This window comes from Antechinus flavipes, chromosome 3 (genome assembly GCF_016432865.1).
Source record: "Antechinus flavipes isolate AdamAnt ecotype Samford, QLD, Australia chromosome 3, AdamAnt_v2, whole genome shotgun sequence".
Lineage (NCBI taxonomy): Eukaryota > Metazoa > Chordata > Mammalia > Dasyuromorphia > Dasyuridae > Antechinus > Antechinus flavipes.
In genome coordinates, this window is record NC_067400.1 from 414,675,159 (window position 1) to 414,685,870 (window position 10,712).

Genomic DNA, 10,712 nt, shown 5'->3' on the forward strand with positions numbered 1-10,712 from the left:
TTAACTCCTGTCAATTGGGATTGATAAGAAGAAAAAAATGAATGTTTAATCATTCATTCAAAAACCATTTATTAAGGGTTTTTTTTTTTTTTTTTTTTTGGCAATGCATTGTGTTAGTCACCAAGGAATATATAAGGACAAGTAAGACATGGATCTGGTCTTCTTAGAATTTTTAATCTAATATAAAGGAAGTGAACATGTGGATGATTCAGAGCAATTCATCACTAGTTGTGGTGGAGGTGGGAAGGGGGGAACCAGCATAAAGCTTAAATCCTATGTGTTAGTATAAAGTATATTTTAATTTTAGTTAAATATTTTAGTTCATTTTTATTAAGCAGGGTGACTGTTGACACAAGTCATGCCACCTAAATAGTTTCAACTCTTCCATTAAACTGGAACTCAGAACTGTCAGTTATGTATGTCAGCCAAGAAGGGTGCATGTGGTCTCAATCTGGGACCTCTAATTTTAGAGGAACCTCTCAGTCTTTTGAAACTCTTTGTTCCATCTGAAATAGCACTTCCAGAGAGCTTTTATAGTGACCAGAGACTGGGATCCATTCACAACTGGAACAAAAAGTTCAATTCTGAAATTCACTTTTTTTTTCATTCTCAACAGATAAATTGAGAAAAAGAGGGAGAAGGTTCAAGACTTCCACTAAAGCTTTTTCTTGACTTGATATGGAAGTTGGGGAAAAACCCCTCTCTTCATTTTCACTGAGCTGAGTCATTTTTCTCTAACTTTTATAAAATGTTAGGGAATGAGAAGCTGCCTTGATCGAGGTCATTTAGGATATGGTTCAATCTTGAAATTTTAATTTGTCCCCAAAACTTTAATACTGTCTGGTTGGATGGAAAGCTCTTAGATTAAGTGATATGCATCCTCACCAAAGAGGTAGTTAGTTGTGAGGGTCTCATCACCATTTCATTCACTATCATGGGACACATAGCTATGCAAAGGCAGTTACTTTCCATCAGCCAAAAAGGATAGCTTTAAATTTTGGCTTTTGGTTCATATTGGAAAACATGAAACAGAAGTTTCCATTCCAAAGACTTAACTATGAATGGTTGATTTTATATCTTCAGAAGTTTAGGACTTATTTAGGATAAAGAAAGGAATGATCTAAGAAAGAAGGGAAGGAGGAAAGACACATGTAGATAGTGTGAAAGAAATATCTGATGAAGAAAAATTTGACTGTTGGTGAAGGGTCTTCCAAACTTCATACAACAAATAGTAATATTGGGGATGAGAATCTGAGGGTGGGAACATAGAGAAGGAAAAAGGGACTGAATTTATTAAACCTGGACATTTTCCATTCTAGAGAAAAAGGAAGTGGATGGGAAATTTATAGTTGCTTCTTAAATAATATGAGGTCCTAGCAAGAGCACTAGATCTGGAATCAGATGACCCAGGAATGAATATTTTGCCACTGTTTAGTCATTTTAGATATCGTTATCTTGGACAAGTGACTTAACCTTTCTGAACCTTAGTTCCCTCATCTTTAAATTGGTGGTTTTACTTGTACTACTTATATAATACAATTGATGTGACAGCAGAGTTTCCTAAGATGTAAAGCACTATAACAATGTGACTTATTATTATGTGAACATGGTAAGGTGGCTAGACAGAAGAAGGCAAGGCAAGAGAAAGGGGACAATTTGGTCTGCAGTAGAGAAAATATCTAGCTGAAATAACCTTTATCTGCCTGCTTTAATGAAGTGAGCTGAGACTTGGATCCCCAGCAATTATTTTCAGGAGCCCTTAGATGGCCCCTGAGAGCCTCGGTGAACATAACACCCTGGCTTAAAGGGAATCCACTAGAATCTGTGAGCAATGATTGATATGTACTGGGTAAATCGGCTGCATCAGCCTTCAGAAACAGGGTAGGGAGTTGGAATGGGGGTGGAGTCGGGGAAAAGTCCCTTAGCTACTAAGGGACTTCCATGGGGATCCTGGAGTCCACAAATTAGCCAGATACAATCTGACGTTCTGGAGGCAGAGAAGCAGGCTGCTGCAACTAGACTGTTGGAATTCATCAGGGAATTTGCTGGTGACTCAGGATGGAGGAGGGAGTGTAAAAGGATGGGAAGAGTGGAGAAGGAAAGCAAAAGGAAGGGAGGAAAAAAGATCTGAAGGGAAGAGAAGGAGAAAGGGGAACTGAAAGGGAGGAAAAGGGAAGTAAGCAAAGGAAAAAGAAGAAATGAAAATGAAAGGGAAATGTGAAGGGAAGTAGCTGAAAACCTTGAGAAAACTAATTTTTTTATTCTTTTTTTGGGTAAAGACAATTGGGGTTAAGTGACTTATCCAGGGTCACCTAGCTAGTAAGTGTCAAACGTTTGAAGAGGGATTTGAACTCAGGTCCTCCTGACTCCAGAGCTGGTGAACTACACACTTCGACATTTAGTTGCCCCTAATATTTCTATTCTAAACTCCAATTTAGGGAAGAAAAGAACTTGAAAGAATGACTGAAATTTTTCAATGTATTTTTCAAAGGGTTTTCAGGTAGTTGCAAGTCTAAGCTATAACCAATGTATCCTAGGAAGCAGAGAGACTGACAAACCACCAAAAGGACATTGGAATGTAATATTTTAGGCCACATGGACTGGGAGACATTGACAATCTATGATTTAGGCTGAGAATTAGCCATTTTTCAAGTAAATGATCGATTTCATTGGTGATAGTCTAATATAAGACTTTTATATGTATGATTTCATCTGTGTGGAGTACTTTTGTATGGAAACTTCCTCCATCGATACAGATCAACAATGGTCTGTAATTGTCTTACAGAATTGTTGAGGCTCTAAGATTTAAAATGTCTTCTTCCTCTCTTTCAGAGAAGAGAGGTAGGAGAGCCCAAATATTCTCCAAATAACTCTAATTTCTTATCTTTAAGAAATGTTTCTATTTGCCAGATCCTGGAAGTTTCTCCCAAATTAGTCTCTTTGAAAAGGGTGGGTCCTCACCAGACTACCTTCCAAAATATCCCTTCAGAGTTCCATGAGACATTTTGAAGTCACTCAGCAGCAATACACTTTTTCTACCTAAAAGTTTAATTTCATCCATATAGAGGGCAGGGATATCTTTCCCTGCTTCCTTGACCCTATTCAAATTAGGGTTGTTCATTTGGTAGGCTCTGATTGGGTAGGAAATTGAAGAAGAGAGATGCCACTCAGAATTATAGGATCTTAGAGGTTTCCAGCCAAAGATGGAAGGGACTTTGGAGGTCACTGAATCCAAATCCCTCATTTTATAGATGAGAAAACTCAGCTCAGAGAGGTAAAGTGATTTGTTCCAAGTCACACAACCAGTAAGTAGCCAAAGCTTTATTTTCACTCATGTTTTCAAGACTTCTCAGTATGCTTTTTACTTACCATCCTGCCTTAACCATGGGCAGTGTGTATGTTCATGTGTGTTTGGGAGGAATTTCTAAAGCTTTATAGCTGGCATTCAGCAGAGAATTAAATACTTTCCCAAAGTAGCTTCACTGGAATCACTTTTCTACAACTGAACAATTCTGAAAATGAGGTCTTGTTCAGAGTCCACAGGCTCTCATTGGTAGAGAGTTGAGTATCCAAGCCAGAAGTCTTTGGAAGGAGAGGGAGATTTATGAGCACATAGGGAATTAGAGTAGCCTTTCCTGAGACCTTGATGATGGATCTTATTTCAAAAAGGGTTTAATCCATTTTACCCAATTGTCACTAAAACCTTGTGAAACTAGGAAAATGGTTAGGCATGCTTACTGGTTAAAAGGAAAGGGGACAAAACTAACCAAGTTAAAACTTGGGAGTTAGAGGGATAGGTTAAAAAAAAGTCCTCATCATTTTTGCAGGGGTCAAAGGGCACCAAAGATCTAATTGGACCATAGCATTTGATCTACTACAAAGGTCTAATTAATGCTCAGGAAGAAGTTTCCAGGTCTGATCTCCCTTGCTTCTCAAAAACAAAACAAAACAAAACAAAACATAGAATTCAGATATGTTTCAAGATTATAGGACAAACATTCCACTGATTGTTGAACTTCCCAAAGAAATAATTTTTGTGCTTTGGTTTGAACCCATTCTATGTCACCAGCCAGGAGAAAATTGTCTACTAAATGAAAACCAGGAAATAGAAGACATAAAAATAATAAAAAATAAAGCAAAGACATGGTTGACACTGAGGCAGAGATTGGAGTTAGGTTGCTCAGTTGGGGTAACATAGACCCTATTCTGAATTTCAGTGGTGGGTACAAGGAACCATTTTATAATGTTTTTTGGAAACTTAGACAAGACCTCTGAAAGAGAACTAAGGTAGATATAAAAGTCATCCAGTATATTTTTTAAAAAAGGGCTTGTTTTAACTTTCTATAGTGTTATTAGCATATCATTAATTCCATTCTGCTCAAAATGTCTAATTTCAGAATGTTGCTGATTTGATAAGAAATGTTATGCTACTTAGAGCCAGAATATTTTTAACTGTCATTTGCATTCATCTTAAACAGTTATTTTTAAAAATAACCTTGAAGGGATAATTTGTATTATTTCTTAACCATGTAGGTTAGGGATTGGCATACTTCATCATTAGTACTCAGCAATCAGGTTTGGTCATTGTGTTGAGTTCTTTCAAAGTTGTTTTTCTTTGCAATATTGTATAAATGGTTCTCCTGGTTCTGCTTTCTCAGTATATAAAAGTCCTAAGTTTTTCTGAAACCATAACCCCTCATCATTTCTTATGACAGGGTAGTAATCCATTACATTCATATGTCATAATTTATTCAGTAGTTTTTTTTTTAATTGGTGAGGTTTCATTTAGTTTCTAGTAATTTGCTCCAACAAAAGAGCTACTATAAACATTTTTATACATATAGAGTCTTTTCTTCTTTCTTCCATATCTTTGGGGCCTAGTAGTAGTTTCAATTCTTACATTCAATTCAAAACAGGCCACTTCATTTTTTATTTTATTTGAATTCATATCTCTCACTGCTGCTAGAGTGGTATTTTTACAAATTCTGGACTTAGCAAATATCAAACAAAATGAGAACTTTCATATACATTGTATAATAGGAAGAAAGGATTGTACATGAAGCTGGGAATCTGTATTATATACATATTTGTCTTTTTTAAAAAACAGATGACAAATTCAATATGTAACTTTCAAAGATATCCTTGCTGTAATATTTTTTGGTCTTCATTTCTCTCTCTCTTTTCTCTCTCTCTCTCTCTCTCTCTCTCTCTCTCTCTCTCTTTCTCTCTCTCTCTCTCTCTCTCTCTCTCCTTCTTTCTCTGTCTATCTGTCTTTCTCTGTCTCTCTCTTTGTCTCTTTATCTCTCTTTTCTCTCTGTTTCTGTCTCTCTGCTCTGGCTCTCTCTGGCTCTGTTTCTCTCTGTCTCTCTCTTTCTGTCTCTCTGTCTCTGTCTCTGTCTCTGTCTCTGTCTCTGTCTCTCTATCTCTACCTCTCTGTCTCTCTCTGTCTTTCTATCTATCTGTCTTTCTCTCTCTCTCTGTCTCTCTCTCTTTCTCCTTCTCTCCCTCTCTCTCTGTCTCTCCATCTCTCTTTTCTCTCTGTTTCTGTCTGACTCTGTCTCTCTGTCTCTCTGTCTCTCTCTCTCTCTCTTTGTCTCTCTCTCTCTCTCTCCTCTTCCCTCCCTCCCTCCTCTCTGTTTTAGGGTGGTTAATTTACTCAAATCCTTCTTTACTTGCTCCACCCTTAAAAAACTAAACTCTTATAACAAATATAGCCAACATAACATAGTCAAGCATAATAAATTACCAGTAGTCAGCAAACATTTATTAAGTATTTACTATGTGCCAGCCAATGTGCTAAGTGTTGGGGATACAAGGAAAGGCAAAGGCATGCCCTGCTTTCAAGGAACTCACATTCTATTGGAGAGAAAGGATGAAAAAAAAAAAAAAAAACTATGTACAAACAAGCTATATACAATATAAATTTGAAATAATCAATAGAAAGAAGGCACTAGAATTAAAGGGGTTTAGATTTCTTGTAGAAGGTGAGATTGGAGGTGGCATTTAAAAAAAAAAAAAAAAAAAAAAACACGGGAAAGCCAGTAGATGGAGATAAGGAGAGAGAACATTCAAAGTATGGGGCATTGTCTTGTTCCAGGAACAGCAAGGAAGCTAATGTTAATTAAATCAAAGAATACATAGATGAGGGAAAAAAGGGGGAGGGTGCAAGGTGTAAGAAGACTGGAAAGGGTGTGTGTGTGTGATACCAGGTTGTAAAAGGTTTTAAATGCCAAATAGATGATTTTATATATACATATAGATAGATAGATATAGATAGATATGTATTGAGAAGTAGGGAGGCAATGGAATTTTTTAAGATAGGGACTGACATGGTTGGACTTCTGCTTTAGAAAGAACACTTTGACAGCTGACTTGGAAGGGGAGAAACTTGTTGAAGGGAGACTAACTGGTAGTCCAGACATGATGTGATGCAGGCCTATACTAGGATGGTGGAAATGTTAGAGGAAAGAAGAGAAGAACATTTGAGGGATGTTTAGAAGATAAAATTAAGCGACTCAATGCCCGCATAGGGGGTGAGAAAGAGTGAGGAATTGAGGATGACAGAAGTTGTGAGCTTGGATAACAGGGAGGACTGTGTTACTCTCAACAGTAATAGTAAGTTGGGAAGAAGGGAGGTTTTGAGGGGAGAGATAATGATTTCAGTTTGGGACATAATGAATTTGAATTGTGTATGGAATATCCAGTTTGAGATTTTGGGGAATCCAATAAGCAATTGGAGACACAAGACTGGAGGTCAGAAGAGAGGTTAGGTTGGATATTACCACATTGGGCACAACTTAAAATGTATGTATTGTTCCAAATCTTTAATCTATTACCTGTCAATCAGGAGCTGAATCCTGCCTCATCAACAATTTTCTATAATCATAGTTGATCATCCTGTAGATCAGAATTTTATGGCTTCTAAATTTGTTTTTGTAGTGTTGTTATTATTCTCTTGGTACTGTTCATTTCACTTAGAATCAGTTCAATTTTACAAGATTTCTCTGAACCTGTCATTTTACTCATTTATTACAGGATTATGTTGATTTGCTTAGCCATTTCCCAATTAACAGACACTTAGTTTCCAATTCCTTTACTCTAAAAACCTATTACATCTCTTTTCATGCACATGGGTCCTTTCCTGTATTTTATCTCTTTAAGGTATAGATATCTCCAATAGTATCTCTGGATTTCTGGATATGCACAGTTTAGGAACTTTTGAGGAAGAAATTCCAAATTGCTTTTCAGAATGGCTGAACCAATTCACAATTCCATCAATAGAACATTAGTATACCTGTTTTTCTTCAGCTCTTCCAAACAATTGTCATTTTAATTTACTTTTTTCTTTCTTTCTTTTTTCATTTTCAAACACAAAACAAAAACAATAAAAAAAAAACACTTTCAATTGCCTTCAAAGGAATTTTCATTTTATTAGGGCAATGGTTTTGAACCTGGGGTCTATGAGCATTAATTTTTTAAAAATTAAAGTATTTTCCCCCCAAATATATGCACAGATAGTTTTCATCATTCACCTTTGCAAAACCTTGGGCTCCAAAATTTCCCCCTTCTTTCCCCCCCAGCCCTTCACAGATAGCAAACAATCCAATATATGTTAAACATGTGCAATTCTTATGCACATATTTCCACAATTATGCTGCACAAGAAAAATCAAATCAAAAAGAAAAAAAAAACAAAATGCAAGCAAACAACAAAAAAGTGAAAATATTATGTTGTGATCCATACTCAGTCTCCACAGTCCTTTCTCTGTGTAGATGGCTCTCTTCATCACTATATCATTGGAACTGGCTTGGGTCATCTCATTGTTGAAAACAGCCACTTCCATCAGAATTGATCATCATATAATCATGGTATTGTTGTGTACAATGATCTCCTAGTTCTACTCACTTCATTTAGCATAAATTCATGTAAGTTTCTTCAGCCTTCTCTGAAATCATCCTGTTGATTGTTTCTTATAGAACAATAATAATCCATAACTTATTCAGCCATTCTCCAACTGATGGGTATCCATTGAGTGTCCAGTTCCTTGCCACTACAAAGAGGACTGCCACAAACATTTTTGCACATATGGGTTCCTTTCCCTCCTTTATGATCTCTTTGAGATACAGGGCCCATAGAGACACTGCTGGATCAAATGGAATGCACAGTTTGATAGCCCTTTGGTCATGGTTATGAGCATTAATTTAAAAAATATATATTTCATGGAAATATGTTTAAAGGGATTCTTCAGATTACTTGCTGACTTGGGGAGGGGGTCGAGATATAGGAAAGAGGGAGATAAATTTAGAACACAAAGTCTTAAAAAATTACTGTTGAAAACTACTTTTGTACGTATTTGGAAAAATAAAATATTATTTTAAAATTATATATTTCAATATTATTGGTTTCCATTGTAATCTTATGTATTTTATTTTGTTTATAAATTTCACTAGATTTCCAAAAGGATAATCACTTGTAGTCACTATCATGAACCGAAAAAAGTTAAGAACCCTTAGAGTAGAGAAGTATACATAGTAGGTACACAGGTAGGTAAATTCCTAAGTAGTCTGAGGAAGGAGTGAGCATTACCTAAAAAGAGGGGATAAGAAAGGCTACCTCAAAAGAGGTGGTCTATGAACTGGACCATGAAGAAAGCTAAAGATCCCAAAACACGGATCTGAAGAAATACGTACTAAGCATGGGGAGTAGCTTTGGTAAAAGCATTGGTGAGACTGTCGACTTCAGAGAATATAGTACACAGCATAAAGAAAATATGATTTGAAGGAAATGGAACCCAATGACCCTCGTGACAGTCAGCTGATTTTTCTTAGAGTACCTGTTGAACTTATAGAGTTCCGGTGCAGAAGAGACAAGGCGAGGAAGAGGTGTGTTTCTTCTCTTTTAAATAAAGAATAATTTATGTAATTTACGATTCTATAATAAATATTTTCTCCTAATTAGGAAATGACCCTTCGGTTTCATCTCTGAAACAACAATCAGAATGTTCTTTTTATGTTCTCCCTCTCCTCTTCTCTCCCCCTCCCCCCAGTGAAGCTTCTTAAGCCGATCAGAATCACTTCTATTGCTTTAAGCCGCTAAACAAGGATTTGTAGTAGGTAGCTTTCTAACCCAAAACGAATGACTTCCTACTGGAGATTCTGCTTTCGCAGCTGAAGTTTTGAGCTGCAGTTGCTAGCTCCTGAAGCAGCGGGTGTAGTCCAGTGAGGGCTGAGGCCGGCAAGGGTATAAGCCACTGTTAACGCCTGCAGCTGTTTCCCCTCAGATTATTTAAATATAATAATTTGGTCCGATTAAGTCCGATTTCCGGTTTGGCTTCTCTAAGAACAGTGATAGGGAACAATGAAAGCTAGTTAAGGCGTCTCGCAAAGTTACCAGCAGCCCCGAAAAAAATATCTCCCGCTCTCCCTCCCTCCCTCCTCCTCCTCCTCCTCGTCCTCGTCCTTCTAGTCCTTCTCCTCCTCTTCCTCCTCCTCGTCGTCGTCCTCCTTCTCCTCTCTCTGTTTCTCTCTGTTTCTCTTCTCTCTCTCTCTCTCTCTCTCTCTCTCTCTCTTCTCTCTCTCTCTCTCTCTCTCTCTCTCTCTCTCTCTCTCTCTCTCTCTCTCTCTCTCTCTCTCCCCCCCCTCTCTCCTCTCTCCTCTCTCTCTCTCCTCTCTCTCTCTCTCTCTCTCTCTCTCTCTCTCTCTCTCTCTCTCTCTCTCTCTCTCTCTCTCTCACACACACACACACACACACACACACACTTCGATCCCAACATTACATATATATCAAACTATATTCAAAAGCCCTGTCAATGCTTCTGAAGTTGCTGAGGTTGGGGAAATTTCTAGGTTCTAGTAAAAAGAAGGGTTCCCACAAACAGGTGTAGTCTACAGGATGCCAAACATTTGGAGTAAAATAAAAAATATATAGAAAAACAATGTTCATGTTTTGTTTTGTTTTTCTCCTTGAGAAGTCCTTTTAAGACCTTCTTGTGTCCTGCAGACAAAACAGCTGGACTTTGGACATAATTATACGGTTTTCATACGACACTTCCTTTTGTATCTTAGCCATAGAGTATGAAGATGTTTTTTTGAATGGCTTTAACAGTGAAGAAAGGAAGACACACCTTCTTTTTAAACTCCTCCTACAGCGTCTCGTTTAAAAAAAAAATTTAAAAAGATATTTAATCTGCTTGAAGGGCCAGAAAGCTTTTTCTTTCCTTACGGTTTCTCTATTTTCTATCCTCTCTCTTTGACCCACTCCCTTTTCCTTGCTTCTTTCTCCTCCTATCCTTTTTTTCCCCTTCCCCCTCCCCGCGCGCTGCCGCCCCAACTTCTTTTCTCTAAGGTAATATCATTGCTAAGACGCGAGTCAGGAAGACCCGGGATCAAATCCTGCCCTCAGACAATTGCGTTTACCTTGCAAATCACATAATCTCTGTTTTCTTATCTTTTAAATGATAGTATTAGATTCGTAGGTGAGGTCCTTTCCAGCTCTGTATCTGATTTTCTTCTCCTTTTCTCTGCCCCTTTTCCTTCTCCTTTTCTCTGTTTCTTGTCACTCATTTAAATCAATACCATAGTTTTAAAATTCATCCATTCCTTTCTTCTTTCCCCCCATTGTTTTTCACTCTACTAAGTCCCTTTTTTGCCCTCTCATCTCTCTTTTTTAGTTCTCTCCATCTTCCCCGTCCCTGATAGCTTAGAAACTCGAAG